Genomic DNA, 18,168 nt, shown 5'->3' with positions numbered 1-18,168 from the left:
TGAGGCACCGCGACAGTGGGGTGCTGGCAGCCCCGTGCTAAGCGAGCGGCGTGAAGGCCGCCGAGCTGGGGCGCCCTTCCCAGCCTGCGCTGGCGGCGTCCGCTGCCCCCGGCCGCCGCCTCTCCCCAGGCGGCAGTGGCGGTGCAGGCCCGCGTGAGGCCGAGTGCGTTCAGCCGGCCCCGGCCCCGGCCCCGGCCCGTGGGGCGGTGCTGCCCCGCCCCCCCAGCGGCGGGAGGGCGCGATAGGGCCCTGTAGAGAGAGCCCCTGGGCTGGCCTCCCCGCCCCCTTGCCCCTAGGCACGGGGTGAACGTCAGACCGTCACAAGGGCCAGACTGGGTCAGAGCCAGGGTCCATCCAGCCCAGTGTCCTGTCCGGCCAGGGCCAGGTGCCCCCGCGGGCATGAATGGGGCAGGGAGTCCTCGAGTGATCCGTCCCCCGTCGCGCATTCCCAGCTCTGGCAAGCAGAGGCTCGGGGCACCCTCCCTGCCCATCCTGGCTAATAGCCATCGATGGACCTGGCCTCCATGAACTTGTCTAGTTCTTTTTTTAACGGTTATAGTCAGATGACCCTGCTGATCATCAGCTTGTGGGGCCCTTGGCGGGGAGATGACAGCGGAAGAGGGAGAGTGACCGCTTGTGGGGGGAGATGTGGCCTCTGCTGGCAGATTCCCTCTCACCGGCTGACTCTGGTGGTGCTGCTTGGGAGATAGCCTCGGGGGCAGGCATAGAGCTAAAGCTAAGCACCGGGCTGGAGCGTAGCTGCTTCCCTTCAGTTCTGGATCAGGTTTACTCTTGGGGGGGTGGGGGCAGTGCTGCTGCTCTGCCCTGTTTACTGTCCCCCCCTCCCCCCCCACGGGGGAAAGTGTAGTGGGAGGAGCTGGCTGAGGAGCAGGGTTTGGGGTTGTTTTTTTTTTGTGGGGGCAGGGTTTATTGATGCTGTCCCTCCCCTAGAGGAGCCCATTGTGGAGGAGTCTGCCTGTGTCCTTAACATCTGTCCCGCAGTTGGTGCCAAGATTGAGATTTCTGCCTCACCAGTGGGGCAAACTCTCTCTCAGACTGTTTGGGAGCGATCAGGGCTCTGGGTCTAGCTGACCTATGTGGGGATGACCATCTCCCTAGTCTGGGCGCTGAAGCTATTATGGTGACACCTCTCTTCCTCCTCCTGCCCTTGACCCTGCCCTACCCTGGAGGCGCCCCCCAAACCCTGGTCTCTGCCCAGTAAATGATGGTGCAGGCCTTTCAACCGTTGAGCCCGTTGTTGTAGCAGCATTGGCTGGCACCGAGCAGTGAGGTGCCAGGCATTCTGAGATGTCCTCCTCTAAGGCGGAGCAGCTCAGTCTCAAGCCCATTCAAAATCTAGGGTTCAGGGCCTTCCAAGGGGATTGGTGATGCTGGATTCGTGGGCTCTGAGCCTGTTGAGGTGGCACCAGCTCCCAGCCCTGAGCCCCTTTAACTCAGCACTTGGGGCAAGAATGAAGGGTCTGTTAGTTCTGTTGAGCCTAGCATGGTGGTGTTGCAGACACTGCAGCCCTGAGGGGGGTTCTAGACGTATGCCCTCCATCAATGACCAGTAGCTGGACCTGGGGAGCGGTGCTGGGGACTGGAGGTAATTAGACCCAGACAGGACCCTGGGAGTGAAGTCAACGCCTGTGAGGAAGAGTGAGCTTGCCTTGGAGTTGGGACTTATATAGGGGACCAAGGGGCAGGGGGCTGGAAGAGACTACAGCCAAGCCCAGGCTGAGGGTCGACTGACTAGTGGCCACCACTAACATCCTCAGAGGGATTCTTGACCATCATGCCTTGGTGGGTGTTTGGCACAACTGGCACCCAGACAACGCCACCTCCTTCAGCTTTGTCTGGGTGGAATTGCGCCAATCACAGTTAGACAGAATTTACATTTCATGCTTTAACATGGGCCTGTTCCTCTGACATTTGGCTGACCCCCTACTCAGGCTATCATTTAGTTTTTGTGAATGTTGCTCTTATACCTGAGTGGTTGGGGCTGGCTTATTGGCATTTTAATAACAGCCTGTTGGAGGATGTGGGCTCTGTGGCGTCCTTGTAGGAATTTTAGCTGACTTGGCAAGGGAAGAGGTATGCCTTTCCCTCAGCATGGACAAGCTCCAGGCCATTGACGGCCATTTGGCCCATGGTACTTTTGTCTGGTTGTGTGTCCAACTCCTTCAGGAGGTGGATCACAGCTCCCACTTCTGTGCCCTGGAGAAGAGGATGGGTGCTAAAAAATACCTGTCTTCTGACAGACGACAGTACCTCTCTTACAGATCTGGAGAAGATGCAAGAAAGGGCTAGGGCTTTCTATGCTGACCTTTTCTCTCTGGATCCGAAGGCAGTGCTTGTGGGGTCCTGCCAGATAAACTCCCAATGGTGAGCATGGGTGACTAGGACTGGCTGGAGTGTCCTCTCACTCTGGCTGAGTTCTCAGAAGCCCTCCATCTGATGCCCACTAACAAACCTTGGGCATCGACATGCTGACTGTGGAGTTCTACTGCACGTTCTGGGAGGTCCCTGGCCTGGACCTTGCTACCGTTTGGGCTGAGTCCCTGGAAGTTGGTCTCTACTGTCATGTAGGCAGGCTGTGTTCAACCAGCTACCAAAAAGGGGGGACCTCTGCAACTTGAGGAATTGGCACCCAGTATCACTCTCCAGCACAGGTTATAAGGTTGTAGCTAAAGCCATCTTGCTGCAGCTGAAGTCTATTCGGGCAGATATGATCCACCCCGACCAGGCATACACTCTTCTGGGCTGGACTATTTCTGACAACCTTTATCTGATCTGGAACCTTCTCTGGATAGAATGTAGAGTTGGTCTGTCTCTTGCCTTCCTGTCCCTTGATTAGGAAAAAGCATATGACAAGGTAGATCACTGTTCTCTCATGGGAATCCTGCTGTTAAACCCCCAATGGGTTGGAAGAGAAGCCAGGAAATAGTTCCCCCTTCCTCCTTACTACAGGTACCCCTTGGTCTGTATCTGATCACCGGTAGCAATCCCTTTCCTCACCCCCAGACCTTCCTGCCAGAGGAAGAGTACTAGGCAATTACTGGGGTGCAAACAACAATAAGATTTATTACAAATAACTTGGTTAACACACAAATTGGCATAAAGCCAGGACCCCAGAACTATAAGTGGGTTAACAAGATAAACAGGTAAAACTGTATATCACCATTTCACAGCGATACCAGAAAGGGAACAGGGATGCTACAACAGGATCAGGACCACAGCTGGAACCAGAACAGAAGAGGACAACAACCAGGAACACAACAGACTGGACGATGAGGATTAGGAACAGGATCAGGACCACACTTGGGAACAGGTGAGTTGATCTTTCTTGATGTTATTCTGCAGACACTGGGCTTCCTTTGGGAGGGACAGCACACTTCACAGGGTGTGCTGGGCTTTTATGCTCTCCTGTTACTAGGCAGGCTATTCCCAAGTCACATGACACAATTTTCCTGCTCTTACAGAAAAAGGGTGGTAATTGATGAACAAGAAGGGGGTCAAAGACGGAGGGCAAACAGCCACTTATACAAAACAAAATGGTGAAAGCTAAAAACAAGCCTTACACTGTGGGCATTTGGCTTCAGTCCCCATTTTGTGGGGTTCTTCCAGGTACTGGAAGCCTTTGCAGAGTGTATGGTCAAGCTCAACTGGACCTGTTTCGACTGGTCAGCTTTGGTCAGGGAGTGTATTAGGACTGCCTTCTGTCTGACCAGTTATATGCCATTGCCATCAAGTCCTTCCTTTGTCATCTTTGCAATCAGTTGAAGAGATAGATGCTTGGTGACTTGGCCTTGAGGATAGGCCTGTTGGCGTATGCTGATGATGTGCTCCTTATGGCCCAGGACCCGGAAGACCTGCTGCACATAGTCTTTCCAAACAATCCGCTCAGCAGCCTCTTCTGCCCAGCTGGGTCAAGAGCTCTGATGGTCAGGGATGGGTGGCAGGTGGGTTCCCTCCCACCTGCTCTCCACAGTATCCACTGGGTATGGGTTTGCTGCTCTATCTGGGTATCTACCTGTTTGCCATCAATCCCTCCCACTGTATAATTAGGCCAACTTGGAGGCCATGGTAATTGACCAGTTGCGGGCATGGGTGGGGCCTTTCCGTTTGGAGGAGGGCATGGTCATCAACTAGTTGGTCCTGTCTATGCTTTGGCATTGGTTCAACAACCTTAGCCTGCCCCCAGGTACCCTGGCCAACCTCCAGAGGAGGGTCCTGGAGTTCCTTTTGGCTGGGGAAACACTGGGTCTCTGGAAGTGTCCTGAGCCTCCCTCTTAAAGAGTGAGGGCAGGGCCTAGTTTGCATTCACAGCCAGGTCCCTACATTCCACCTTCAGCCCCTGTAGAGGCTCATTTATAGTGCCTGTAGTCTGGAATGGAGCTGGTCAGGGGATGTCTTCCTCCGCCGCGGATGAGCCCCCTGATTGAGTCTGTACAACCGTCACTTGTCTTGGGACTTACCTATGGGTAAAAGTTGATATGGCTGCCCTCTCTCAGGGCTGTTTCACCTAGCAGTCAGAGCCAGTAGGGCTGTCCTGTTCAGCAGGGCTGTGTGGCCTATTGGCCAGAGTCAGTCTAACAGCCCTTTCTCAGGGCTGCGTGGCCCAGCGGACAGAGTCAGTATAATGGCCCTCTTCAGTAGGGCTGTTTGGCCTGGCAGCGGGTTGGGGGATTGGGCCGCCGCCTGGGGCTGGGGGTTGGCTGCTGGGTAGGGGGACCCAGGCCCTCCCTTCTCAATGGGGTCCCAGTTCAGGGCCCTGTCAGGGTATCCACCCAAAGCACACTGACCCCACGTGGCACAATAACTGGTCCCTATGAGCTACTTCCTACCATGTTCCTGATGCGGCATCCCCGGGGTCTCTGGGCTCCTCAGCCAGTGCGGCTCCCAGCAGCTCTGAAACTCCTTGGGTGTCCTCCAGAGTGTCAGTGTCCCTGGCTTCTGCCATCTGGGGCTTCTGTGGTTCCCGGCCTGGAGCTCTCTGCGTGCTTCCTCCCTCTTCAGTGGTCAGCCCTGAATGAACTGAGCTGCTACCTTTTATATCTAGTCTCCAGCCAGAGTATGCCCAGCAGGGCTGCAGGGGCATGGCCTCCTTGGTCCAGAGAGTAGAGTTAACCCTCATGGTACCAGTGCAGGGCAAGTGCGCTCTGTCACAAGGGGTAATTAAGCACCCAGATTAGACAAACACCTGACAGTGATGGTCTAGATAATACTTAGACCTGCCTTGTATGGGGGACTGGAACAGATGACCTATCAAGGTCCCTTCCAGTCCTGCATTTCTATGATTCATGGTCCAGCAAGCTCCTGAGCCTGCTCTTTTAAAATCCTTGGATGCAAGTTATCTGGATCTGCTGATTTAAAAATGTCTAACTTTCCTAGCTTCTGTTTAACATTGTAGCAGAGTCCTCGGTGGGAGAACTTGATCACACCCAGTTATCTAGACTGGGTGGTTCCAACATAGGCTCCGCTTCCTTACTGTTTGCAAGGGAGGCTCTTCCGTTTGTGGGCCTCCTTAAGTCTCTGCAGGTGGGGAATTAAAATTTAAGTCACAAATCTCAGTGCATTCAGGGATACCCCCTGTCACAAACATCGTCCAGAGATACTAGTGGAATGGAAACCATTAACATTACCATATAATGAGACTATATCATCATTCCCCCCCCCCCCAAGTATAGAACAATATTGTTAAACACTTCTGCCTTTTCTGCATTATTATTGATAATTCTACCATTTCCATTTAGCAATGTACAAATACCATGTCCGGATTTTTTGTGTCCCTTATATGATTTAAAAAATTCTTCTTAATTGTCTTTAACTCTGCTGGCCATAGATTTCTCTTCAAAAAAAAACAAAAGGAGGACTTGTGGCACCTTAGAGACTAACAAATTTATTTGAGCATAAGCTTTCGTGAGCTACAGCTCACTTGTCCCTTGTCTCCCTTTATCAAATTTCCACATTTCCTAACTTCTGATTTATATGCATTGCTATGAACTTCCACTTTCTTCCATTTATTGTATATATCTTTTTATTTTTTATAGCTGCCTTCATTTCACCTCTAAACCAGGTCAGTTTTTTTAACCAGCACAACCTTCTTCCTCAGCTGTGGTGTTGTGGCTTTTGAGGCATCTAGTAAGGTGTTCTTAAATTATTCCCACTTACCATTCACACTTTTTTTCTGGCTAAATTCTTCCTCCCAGCTGATTTGGCTCATAATTGGTTTCAGCTTTATGAAATTGCCTCTATTAAAGCACCAAGTATATATATTACAGGTCTGGACTTTGTTTTTCTTGCACATTATAAATTTGATCAAGTCATGGTCACTTGTACCTAAGCTACCATTAATTTTTAGTTCTGTGATCATTTTCTCTTTACCTGTTATTCTAATAAAGAATTCCCACATGTTGACTTCAGTGCATTTTGAGTTAGGAAATTGTCATCTATAATATCTGATAGTTCTCAGGATGTTTTAATATTGGCAGCATGACACCTCCAGTATATGTCACTTAAATTGAAATCCCCCATGCTCGTGCAGCATTTCTTCCTACACGTAGGTAGGTGCATAAGTAGCCAGTCATCCTGATTCCTAGTGTGATGTGGTTGCCTGTAGCAGACACCAACTAATACCCCATACTGTGCTTTATATGTTAGAACCTAGATCTATAAGCATTTAAGATCATATTCTTCCAAGTTATCAGTGAGTTGGAAACAGGTAATGCCATTTTTGACATAGAGTGCTACTTGCCCTCCCCTTTAGCCCATTCTGTCATTTCTAAATATAATCCATTTTTAGAATTTCAGACGTGCAAATCATCCCACCAAGTAATATCAACTAGATCAAATTTATGCTCATACATGAGCAATTCCAAATCCTCTTGTATGTTACCCAGTCTCCTAGCATTGGTGTACAGTCAATTAAATAATTTCTTCTCATCAACTCCTTTGGGTCCTTGCTTAATTTTGTTCTCAACATCTTGATCTTGTGCTGAGTGCTCATATCTTCCCTCTTTTTACCCTCCCATTTTGCAATTAGTTTAATCCTCTCCTGTCCATTGTCGCCACCCTTCTCCCATGGTGGACCCCATTCAAACTATACAGCACCATCTCCCCAGAGAACGTAGACAAAACCACAAAATCAAAACCTTCCTCTCTACATTACTTATGTAGCCAGCTGTTCACTTCCAGAATCGTCTGTCTTCTGTTTTCCTTTGCTCATGATCCAGGAAGGATCTCAGAGAAGATTGCGTGGACATTCTTTTTTTTTCAGTATGTTTCCAAGTTCCATGAAGTCATCTAATTTCAGTGGGGTATCCCACATTGCAGTGTCCTTAGGGCTGATAAGAACCATCATCAATGGATCCTTGCCCGTTGACTTCAGAAGCTTATGCAGTCATAGAGTGATGTCTCATGTTTTAGCTCCAGCGCATCATACTGTTGTTTGTCTGGCCCTTGTAGAATATTCTTTCAATTCTTTTGAGTATTGAGTCTCCCAACAAGGATTGTGTGTTTTCCTAGGATAGTTGGAGAACTCTTTGCAGAGAAGCTTGATTTTCTTACAGGTTGGGATGAACTGCCATCCATGTGTGTTTCCCACACATCTCTCTGTTCCCTTGGACTGGCTGGATATTGACAGGTATTTTCTAAAGTTTCCACATTGAGGACCTGGTATTGACTGGAAACTTCTAGCTGCGTGGAATTCTTCCCAGTCCTCTTCTCTCTGCTGCCCACAGCCTGCCCATCCTCATCTGTCTCCGGTCATGCAGAATGCTGTCGTGACCTCTTGCCTCTGGTGATTACAAAGTATCAGGCCTCCTCTCTGATTTCCACTCTCTCTGATTCCTTGGTGGCCAGTTCCATTCTTACTCAAACCTGGAGTACTGATGTTTCCTGAACCTGTCTGTCTAGGAACTCCTAAAGCTTCTTTGTTTCTCAGCAGTGTCTTTACTTGTCCCTTGAATCCAAGAATCTTCTCTTTTGGCACAGCCATCAATTTGCACTTCATGCACATGAAATCCTTCATGCACATGAAATCCTTCATGCATATGAAATGTCTTCAAGCAGGAAAAAGAACATGGTTCATCCACTGCAGCTCACTACCACTGTTCCATCACTGGCCATCCTGATATCACACACAGTGCTGAATCTGGAAGGAAAGCCTCTCGCATTCCCTCTCTCAACTCCCTCCAAAACGCCGCTGTTGGCTGCCTCTGTTCGCAGCTTTGGAATTTGCCTAGCAAGTGACTTTTTATACCAGTTCTTCCCTGTGTCACTCAGCTCAGTTCTGCCCCTCACCACCAGGGAGCGATTAACCACTCAGAAACTCAAACGGCTGGGCTGATCTGAACTCCAAGAGTTAGAGCCTCCTGGCCTTTAGCAAGGCACCCTGCTTACTGAGGCCATACACAGAGTACAAACGGTCAACCAAACTGCACTGCTCACCATGTCCTGCTACCTCCACGCACAGTCGGCAGCCAATCCCTCTGAAACTCCCTTTAGCAGCTCTTAAGTTCGCTTAGCAAATGACTTTTTATACCAAATTCTAATGAAATGGATGCACAGCGCTTCTTCCTCCTCTGCATTATACTGAAAAAAGCCTTTTGTTTCTATTCATAGACAGGGAGAACCTGTCTGTTGTAAAGTTCCTTCTTTACCTTCAGATGGGTTTGACTGTTTACATTGGCCTCTGATGGTTTTCTACTGAAAGTCTTGATACTGAGCAAGGCAAAACTGGGCAGGGTGACAACTCCCTCCTGCCTGAACCGGCGGCCCTCACTGAGACATATTATCCACTGGTGACTAAGAGCATATTCCTAATATAATTACATTATTTCTTAAATATTACCCATACATACATCTTGCAATGGTTTGAATTGGGAAAATTTACGAGCTTTCTGTAGATGCCTTACATTATTATTCTTTGTGGATAAATATCCTGTAAGATGTGTTTGGAATGGTGAGCTGGTCAGTCTGAGGTGAGAGTTATTTGCAAAGAACAGGGGACCCTTTGCCAAGGAGCCTCTGTGTCACACAGTGAAGTTAAGGTTTAAAGAGTTAGTGGTTTGATTAGTTTATGGGCTTTTTTACATTAAAAATCAACTGAAGTTAAATTGCTGCGTATTTTCTTAAATGATCTTTTGTAATGCTAGCAGGCTGGCTCCTCAGCCGGTGTATGTTGTCACAGCTAGACTGACCACAAGGGACCTAAGCTCATCATATGCCAGCTGAAGATCCATCCCCGTCTGGTCTGCATCCTCCTCAGATGTTCCCAAAGCTTTCAGAAACAGCACCAAGCCTCAGCTGAAGTTAATGATGCCAAAACATAATGAGAGTAAATAAATGAGATATCACCTGTCCTCACAGATGCCAACTTTCTGATTTCCCAAGGGTGCTCCACCCATCGCTCTATCCCAGGCCCTGCCACCACTCCATCCCTTCCCCTAAGGCCCCACCTCTGCCCCACCTCTTCCCACCCCTGGTCCTTGTTAGTTACCTCTTCCTGTCCTGTTCTGCCCCCTCCTCTGAGCATGCCTTGCCATAGGGGACTGATGCCTCCCCGTAGTGGGGGGGCCACAATCTAAAGGGGAGGTCACATGACTGGTCACATGTACCCACACCCAGCCCAGGGCCACCATGCTCTCCCCGCCCCACATTACCTGCAGGGGAAGGCACTCTGTCCTCCCGCTGTGCCTGCCCCCCACCCCGAAATGCTCCACCGCTCTCCCTGGTGGGGGGAAGTCACTTCTAGTGCTGGCCCTTCCCCCGTCACTGCTCTGCAGCCCAGCAGTTGCCTGAGCGTGCCTGGATGGGGAGGAGGTGACTCCCGCTCCCCACCCAGAGTAGCTTGCCAGGGATCGTGGTTGAGCGAACCAGAAATGTGTCAGGGAGGAGTGGGGAGCTCTGGCTCGCTCAGCTGCGGTCCCTGGTAGCCAAGCTCGGGCAGGGAGAGGAATCCACCTCCTCCACAGCTAGGCTGTCTCAGGCAGCCGCCACACTGCACAGCAGTGTTCCAGCAGCTGGAAGGGGCTGGTCCCACCCCTTCCTCTTCTGGCCCCCCCGTCCCTTCCACTCCTCAGCCTCTGGGGAATCGTCCCCCCCGACGCGTTGCCCAGTCCCATCCTCATTCCGCTCTCCCTGCCCCCGCTCCCCCTTCTCCCCCCTCCATATCGCTGAACAGCTGATCCTCGGTGGGCGGGTGGCGCTGGGGGGAAGGAGTAGGAGGGGCCCGCTGGTGGGTGCTGAGCCCCCACTATTTTTTTTCCATGGGTGCTCCAGCCCCAGAGCACCCACAGAGTCGGCGCCTATGCCTGTCCTGATTTACAGTCCATGTTTCTGCTGAGTGAAGTGAGGCCCTACACTCAACGCAATGACATTTCTCTAAATAAAGGGCTGGTTCTAGTGTGTGGAATCCATTTAGTTACTAATGTTCCAACTGTTTCATTCTCTGACATGTATCATCAACAGAACTGCCAGTTAAGTGCTAAATCCGGGATTTTTATAGCAAACATTGATGTAAGAAGCAAGCAGGATTCACTTTGGAATTTCAGGTAAGTGTAGCAGGAGTTAGAAAGCTCAGATTTGCTTTAATACAGAGAATTTGGCCTGGAAGTTGCAAAGGAGGGAATAAGTGGATCAATTTTACAAAGGGTCATTATCCTGAACTGCTTCACTAATAAGTGAAGTTAAACCTGCTGAAGTCAAATCCAGTCTCCTCATGGATCCATCTTTTCTGTTCCTAGCTATTCCATCAAATTCTGAACAGTAACACAACAGGCCAGGTGCAGTTCTTTGGAAAAAGAACCAATCCCAAGTGTTCCAAAATCAGGAATCAAGCCTCCCAGAATCAAGATGCATGAGACAAACAAAACAAAAAATGAACAAATATGTTGGGTTCTTTTTACTTGCCTTCCAGTGTCAGAGCCTTTCGGTCACACTCAAGTCACATTTTAAAACTTTTCTCTGAAAACCACAAGGGCTAGAAACTCACTTAAAAAAACCAGAGAAACAAAAAAAACCCATACCAACCAAAAAACAAAACAAAACCCCACCCCCAAACCAAAACACTTAAAAACAACCCTGAGATTCTCCCATAGTCACATGCCTCTAGGAGCTGTGGCTTTAAGAAAATGGCCAGATATGTTGGCAGCACTGTAATGTTTTTCTGCCTTTCTTTTGTGGAGAAAGTGTTTTTTCTGAAGGCAAGCTGGTATGCTTGTTAGACTTTGAGAGACAAGGTAGGTGAGCTAATATCTTTATTGGCCCAACTTCTGTTGGTCAAAGAGACAAGCGTTCGAGCTCCACAAAGCTTTTTTTCAGGTCTCTGGAGGCTAGACGTTGAGTCCTTCCAGGGAGAGCCTGTCAGCAAATTGGCTCATTTAGCGACAACAGCCAGGTGCATGGAGGGTAAAGAGGAGTTTTGTTCAAGGAAAGCCCCTGTATTGTAAACAGGATAAAAGGGGATGGAAAGAACCACTTATCACTGTCTAATACATCCCCAGGTCATTCCTGTGCTATCTCCTAGTGGAGGAAAAGGATTTCGTGTTAACAGGTCTTGTTAACTCCAAGGCCAAAGGTTGGGATTTTTTGATTGTTGAGCAACCAACAGCCGTAATGTGCCTTGAGAAGAGCCGCTCAAACTCTCCTTTAGCTCTGCACTGCCCCCTACTCAGAGCTGTGGCTAAAGTCACAATGGCACCCATAAGGAAATCCAACTCTTGGCAAAGTCACCTTTGTCTCGCTACTATTTCAGGATGCGACCCAAGTCCACAGTCAGCAGAGCATGGCAGGGGCAGAAGAGGCTTGTTCTTGCCCTGCCCGGCCTCGCCCCATAGGAATCGTTCTGAAGAGAAGACCTTGTCACTCTGTTATGATCAGACCCCAATAATAGGGCTGTTTTTCTAACCCCAGTCCCCAGCATGCTGATAGCGAGACACGTATATGCACACACCCACACAGGCACTCTCTTGCACTCTCACTGTTCCCGAGGTTTCTGGGAGATGAGCGTGCCTCCTTAATACTAATAACTGTGGAGCTTTGAAAGCAAGGAATGCCAAACCTCAGGGCATGCTGAAGGAACGAGAAATGTAGATGAGTGCTTGATAGAGACTCATCACTCAATCCAGCTCCAGGCTATGGGACCTGCATGTCCGAACTTTGACAGGCTCTCTTTTACATAAGCCAGACCTCACAGAGTGCCTCACAGCACTTTGGGAGCATTGGGGGAGGGAGTGAGTCAGAAAAAGAAAACATGAGAAGAAAGTCAGAGGCTTATCCATCAAGATCCTTCAAATGCTGGGCAGCATGCTGATCTCAAACCTGCCTGAGCACTGACCTTTGTAAAGGTGCATGGCACCACCTCCCTTCTCTGAATGAAGCACATTTCCCCCAGTAATGTGTCTGGGAGGTGGCAGTAAGATTGGCTGCCAGCTAGGGCTGTCATGCCCACCAGTTTGTAGGCAGTTTGCCATTGTGCAAGAGACAGCAAAGGGGCAGGGCATGGGTGGGGACTGGTATGTCTAAGGAGACATGGGCTAATGCACCATCCTTCTTAGGCCAACAAGATGTTTAGCTACATGCTCCCCTCTTCAGCCTCGCTCCTGCCACTAGCACGGAGTAATATGGCAGCCATGCAGCCGTGCTCAGTAATGCAGGATCGAGGTACCTTGTGTCCAGGCTGTCCCACTAATCACTTCTCACCTGGCCCTTAGAAGCAGTGGTTAAAGTAGCCTCAACAGTCATCACCCCAGTCAGAGGAGGGGAGCTGTTAGGCAGTTCTGCTGCTCTCCAGAGCTGGAGATAGCAGGGCAAGCGACTTGAACCCTGCCTGTGAGTGCAGCGCTTTGCTCCCATTTGGGCAGGATCCAGCTCTTGTTATGAGCTTTTGTGACCTACTGCTGTGAGATGGAATTCCACATCAAACCCTCCCCATGATGGTGGTGTTACTCAGCAGAGCTAGGAGTGGATCAAACAGACAAAAGGCATTTCAGGAGCTTTGGAGATTCTTTGCAGTGAAGCTGGCATCAGACCTGGTTAGTCTGGGCTTGGTTTGCACCAAAGGTCAGAATTTTCAAAATGCTCAGCACCCACAATTGGAGCTAGATTTTGAAAACAGCTCAGCACCTGTTGTGGGGAGGGTACACCCCATCACAGCACCTTTGTAGGCAGTAGAACAAGTGGTCAGATTCCCCAAAGAACACTCTGAATAAAAGTGTCACAATGGGAATTGCTGGGACCAAGGTTCCTGAAAATCTGTTCTCAGTTGTAGCGCTCACTACTTGAAAATGTGACCCACATTTCCATTAGCCTGACTAGTTCCTCTCATGAGCAGCCCACCCCTGCTCTGCCAGCAGATTTGCTGATGTGTTCCTCAGGCGGAATTTTTGTCCCAATAACAATGTCACACTAACCTGGTGCCTTTCATCTGGGGACCTCAGGCTGCTCTGCAAAAGTGTATACTATTATCCCCATGACACAGAGGAGGAAACTGATCAGAGAGAGGCTGAGCTGCCCACAGTCACACAGTAAAGCAATAACAGAGTGAGGACTAGAAACCAGGGCCTCCATGGTCAGAACTGAGGAGTGTTTTGGGGGACTCAGTTGGAGATACCTTGAAGAAGCTTTCAGAGTAACAGCCGTGTTAGTCTGTATTCGCAAAAAGAAAAGGAGTACTTGTGGCACCTTAGAGACTAACCAATTTATTTGAGCATGAGCTTTCGTGAGCTACAGCTCACTTCATCAGATGCATACCGTGGAAACTGCAGCAGACTTTATATATACACAGAGAATATGAAACAGTACCTCCTCCCACCCCACTGTCCTGCTGGTAATAGCTTATCTAAAGTAATCTTCAGGTTAGGCCATTTCCAGCACAAATCCAGGTTTTCTCACCCTCCACCCCCCCACACAAATTCACTCTCCTGCTGGTGATAGCCCATCCAAAGTGACAACTCTTTACACAATGTGCATGATAATGAAGTTAGGCCATTTCCTGCACAAATCCAGGTTCTCTCACTCCCTCACCCCCCTCCAAAAACCCACCCCCATACACACACAAACTCACTCTCCTGCTGGTAATAGCTCATCCAAACTGACCACTCTCCAAGTTTAAATCCAAGTTAAACCAGAACATCTGGGGGGGGGGTAGGAAAAAACAAGAGGAAATAGGCTACCTTGCATAATGACTTAGCCACTCCCAGTCTCTATTTAAGCCTAAATTAATAGTATCCAATTTGCAAATGAATTCCAATTCAGCAGTTTCTCGCTGGAGTCTGGATTTGAAGTTTTTTTGTTTTAAGATAGCGACCTTCATGTCTGTGATTGCGTGACCAGAGAGATTGAAGTGTTCTCCGACTGGTTTATGAATGTTATAATTCTTGACATCTGATTTGTGTCCATTTATTCTTTTACGTAGAGACTGTCCAGTTTGACCAATGTACATGGCAGAGGGGCATTGCTGGCACATGATGGCATAAATCACATTGGTGGATGTGCAGGTGAACGAGCCTCTGATAGTGTGGCTGATGTTATTAGGCCCTGTGATGGTGTCCCCTGAATAGATATGTGGGCACAATTGGCAACGGGCTTTGTTGCAAGGATAAGTTCCTGGGTTAGTGGTTCTGTTGTGTGGTATGTGGTTGTTGGTGAGTATTTGCTTCAGGTTGCGGGGCTGTCTGTAGGCAAGGACTGGCCTGTCTCCCAAGATTTGTGAGAGTGTTGGGTCATCCTTTAGGATAGGTTGTAGATCCTTAATAATGCGTTGGAGGGGTTTTAGTTGGGGGCTGAAGGTGACGGCTAGTGGCGTTCTGTTATTTTCTTTGTTAGGCCTGTCCTGTAGTAGGTAACTTCTGGGAACTCTTCTGGCTCTATCAATCTGTTTCTTTACTTCCGCAGGTGGGTATTGTAGTATCCTATTACCAGCAGGAGAGTGAGTTTGTGTGTGTATGGGGGTGGGTTTTTGGAGGGGGGTGAGGGAGTGAGAGAACCTGGATTTGTGCAGGAAATGGCCTAACTTCATTATCATGCACATTGTGTAAAGAGTTGTCACTTTGGATGGGCTATCACCAGCAGGAGAGTGAATTTGTGTGGGGGGGTGGAGGGTGAGAAAACCTGGATTTGTGCTGGAAATGGCCTAACCTGAAGATTACTTTAGATAAGCTATTACCAGCAGGACAGTGGGGTGGGAGGAGGTATTGTTTCATATTCTCTGTGTATATATAAAGTCTGCTGCAGTTTCCACGGTGTGCATCTGATGAAGTGAGCTGTAGCTCACGAAAGCTCATGCTCAAATAAATTGGTTAGTCTCTAAGGTGCCACAAGTACTCCTTTTCTTCTTGAAGAAGCTGATTGTCAGAGGGAGGGTGCTCCGCACTTTCTGAAACCGACCCCCCCCCCCCCCCGCAGTTTCTAAAATTAGGAATCCAAACACTGAATAAGGAGTTACGTTTGGAAGTCATAGGCCCGGCTCTTCTGGTCTCCCATTCAGCTCACTAAACAGTGCTTTTTAGGACAAGTGTTGTCAAACTAATCCAGATCACACAGAGCTGCTTTATTGCTTGACACAGGAACCAGATTTGAAAATCATGCCAACAAGTGTAGCCTAGTGGGCCAGCTTACCTCTATTACATTCACTGCTTTGCATTATATTCTACTTTATTATATTCAGCAGTAATGCAAGGAAACCTACAGGCTTGTATCCTGTAAGACGCTGGCTTCAGCAGTTAGCATGAGGCTTAAGGCCTGCGAACTTTGGCATAATTAAACTTAGGTAACTCATAAGTTTTGGGGAACTGGAAGTAGAGTGTAGGGCAGGGAATTTTGTCCATAATGACATCAGCCATCCACTGAACATGAACTGACACCAGCTTCTGGAAGGTTTTAGATGGAACATCTGACTGCAAGAGTGCCATGGCAACGAATTGACATATATGATAAAGGGGTGAAATCATAAATACACCAACCTATAGAAAAAGGACATCTTAACATTGGTAAGGGGGGGAAATACAAATAAGGAAGAGAGGAGAAACCCCTCTTGAATATGCATTAGACATGGTAACGTCAACGTAACATAGTATAAAAGTGGCATCCCAGGGCAGTTGGGAAAGCGATGTGGCCCTTGGGAGGGGCCAGAATGATGGTAACAGTGATGAGGAAGATAATGGCTAACATTTCAGGTTGTTTTGCAAGGGATGGTGGGAGTATAGATGTTCAGATGTACTTTCTGTATTACCTCTATCTACCTTACTGAGTTAGAGTGTGTGAGACTTCGCTAAATGTATCAATAAATTATTTATTTGTAAATCTAAAAGAGTTCCTGTAGTGTGAATGTTGCACCTGTGCACATCGGGGTTCCCAACTATATAATAATTTTAATAATACTGGGCCTGATCTTGGGACAAGAACCTGTGAACCCTCAAAGTGATTACTGGGAATTTGTATTCATAATCTATAGATCAGGCTACACAGGGTATAATCCCTATTCATTGGAGGATTCAGATATAAGGTAAAATCACAGGAGAGTTGAAAAGACATCTACCCGCATCACACTAACCCAGTGGTTCTCAACCTGTTTACCACTGTGGGCTGCATATGCAGCTCTCTATGTGTTATATGGGCCACATCCACACAATATATACACTACCTTTATAGCCCTGAGGATGTCACATGGGCTGCAGCTATTTGCTGACTGGGCCACAAGCGGTTCACAGTCCGCAGGTTGAGAACCACTACACCAACTTTTTGCTACTCTGTTTGCAGCCTTCAACTACCTGAAGGGGGGTTCCAAAGAGGATGGAGCTCGGCTGTTCTCAGTGGTGGCAGATGACAGAACAAGGAACAATGGTCTCAAGTTGCACTGGGGGAGGTCTAGATTGGATATTAGGAAAACTGTTTCACTAGGAGGGTGGTGAAGCACTGGAATGAGTTACCTAGGGAGGTGGTGGAATCTCCATCCTTAGAGGCTTTTCAGGTCCGTCTTGACAAAGCCCTGGCTGGGATGATTTAGTTGGGTTTGGTCCTGCTTTGAGCACGGGGTTAGACTAGATGACCTCCTGAGGTCTCTTCCAACCCTAATCTTCTATGATCCTATGTTGTGAATCAGTACAGCTGCAGGACTCATGACTTTCACTTCTGCTCCCCATCACAGTCTTAACTTTCACTAATGTGGTTGCACCAGAAGAAACCATTCTGGAAAATCTTAGACACCCTGAAGGAAGAGAATGCAAGTGAGTGATTTGAATGTTGAGGCTACTGCTAGGACTGCATCGGGAGAAACTCCCTATCTGAGATATACATAGTAAATATATTATGTATATCAGTGATCACATTATCCTTTGCACTTGCATGGCATCTTGAATCCTAGAATCTTGAAATATTCTGCAAACATTATAGATTAAGTCTTGTAATCTTTTTACAAATTTGAAAACTGAGGCACAAAGAGAGTGAAATGACTTGTCCAAAGTTGCACAGAGAGTCAGTGAGATAGGTTCTCATCCTATCTCTAGACTGCTCTCCAGTAATGGACTCTTGGTACAGTATCCCTGACTGCAACCTAAAATGTCAAATTAAACTAAATACAGGGTTGTGAGGTAATATCTTTAATTGGACCAACTTAAACTAAAGTCACCATTCATTTTCCTCTCCTTGCTTCGGCGGTCTCCGCCATTCCAGACAGCTCCTGCTCTGCTCCCTTAGCTTGTCATTTTGCATGCGAGCCTGGGCACTCCAGGGGCTGGAGCATGTTTTTTGTGAGAACTTCCTGACACAGAGAGGCCCGGGGACTGCTTTTCTGTCAACCCAGTCTGGAACTTGGTGGTAGAGAGAGAAGCCTTGCTGCGAGCAGCATCCTGCCTGGATCCCCTTTGCAAACAGGCCTGAGGGGAGCAAATCCCTTCTCTGGATTGTTTGTTTGGCAGGGACGGAGAGAGTTTTCTGAAGAATGTTATAGAGGAGCTTTTGCTAAAATCTTGTGTGATGTTATCTAATAAAATATAACCCTGTAGATCAGGGGTCTCAAACACGCAGCCCGTGGAGTTATTTCCTGCTGCTCGCCATAGGCACCAACTCGGTGCTCCGCGGCTGGAGCACCCACGGGGAAAATTTAGTGGTTGGTCTGCATCCACCAGCAGCCAAGCTCCCCTTGAGCTGCGGGAACGTGGCGTGCTC

The 18,168-nt window shown here is 48.4% G+C and overlaps 1 long non-coding RNA gene across 2 annotated transcripts; it reads left to right on the top strand.

Moving 5' to 3' along the window:
- The first annotated feature begins 69 nt into the window (after positions 1-69).
- On the top strand, positions 70-9,358 carry LOC144257908 (uncharacterized). Of its 2 annotated transcripts, none has more exons than XR_013344614.1 (3): positions 70-163; positions 2,283-3,331; positions 9,159-9,358. It is a non-coding gene; the product is annotated as an uncharacterized LOC144257908 (long non-coding RNA). The 2 variants fall into 2 exon arrangements; XR_013344613.1 differs by lacking the exon at positions 70-163 and having other exon boundaries at positions 192-2,385; positions 3,192-3,331.
- Positions 9,359-18,168: the final 8,810 nt, after the last annotated feature.

Source organism: Eretmochelys imbricata, chromosome 27 (assembly GCF_965152235.1).
Source record: "Eretmochelys imbricata isolate rEreImb1 chromosome 27, rEreImb1.hap1, whole genome shotgun sequence".
Classification (NCBI taxonomy): domain Eukaryota; kingdom Metazoa; phylum Chordata; order Testudines; family Cheloniidae; genus Eretmochelys; species Eretmochelys imbricata.
Note: the sequence above shows the minus strand (reverse complement) of the source record. Positions and strands in the feature narration are given on the sequence as shown.